The sequence below is a fragment of the Microtus ochrogaster genome, unplaced genomic scaffold (genome assembly GCF_000317375.1).
Source record: "Microtus ochrogaster isolate Prairie Vole_2 unplaced genomic scaffold, MicOch1.0 UNK320, whole genome shotgun sequence".
In the NCBI taxonomy this organism is placed as follows: domain Eukaryota; kingdom Metazoa; phylum Chordata; class Mammalia; order Rodentia; family Cricetidae; genus Microtus; species Microtus ochrogaster.
The window spans coordinates 47,280-47,866 of record NW_004949418.1 but is presented as its reverse complement, the minus strand read 5'-3'; the positions used below and the strand labels follow the sequence as shown (position 1 = coordinate 47,866).

At 42.9% G+C, this 587-nt stretch overlaps 1 non-coding gene across 1 annotated transcript; it reads left to right on the top strand.

Annotated features, from left to right (window-relative positions):
* Positions 1 to 74: 74 nt before the first annotated feature.
* Positions 75 to 265, top strand: LOC113455880. The gene has a single exon (XR_003376817.1). It is a non-coding gene; the product is annotated as a U2 spliceosomal RNA (small nuclear RNA).
* The last annotated feature ends 322 nt before the right edge of the window (positions 266 to 587 follow it).

Here is a 587-nt window from a genome sequence, read left to right as displayed (position 1 = left end):
CCCTGCTCGAAGGTCACCACGAGTTGAAGCGGGACAATGAGAGGACGGCATGGTCCCCGGGCCTTAGGTTCAGTATCGCTTCTTGGCCTTTGGGCTAAGATCAAGTGTAGTATCTGTTCTTATCAGTTTAATATCTGATACGTTCTTTATCCGAGGACAATATGTTAAATGGATTTTTGGAAGTCAGAGTTGGAATAGGAGCTTGATTCGTCCACTCCACGCATCGACCTGGTATTGTAGTACCTCCAGGAATGGTGCACCCCTTTGAGGACGGGGACATCTGCTCTGGTTCTAAAGGAAGTTATTTTGCTTGTATTTTGTGCACACTCACTTTGCTCGACCTGCCTCTGTCTATTGAGGTGTGGAAACATAGCAATGGAATTAAACATATGTATGTTTTTTTTCTTGGTTTTCTGACTGGGAATTGAGCCAGGGCCGCGGCAGAACATACATATTTTTAAATTATTTTGTGTTTGCTTTTGGAGACAGGGTTTCTCTCTCTGTGTAGCCCCGACTGTCTTGGAAACACAGTTTGTTTTCTTTTTTTCTTTTTTTTTTTTTTTGGTTTTTCGAGACAGGGTTTCTCT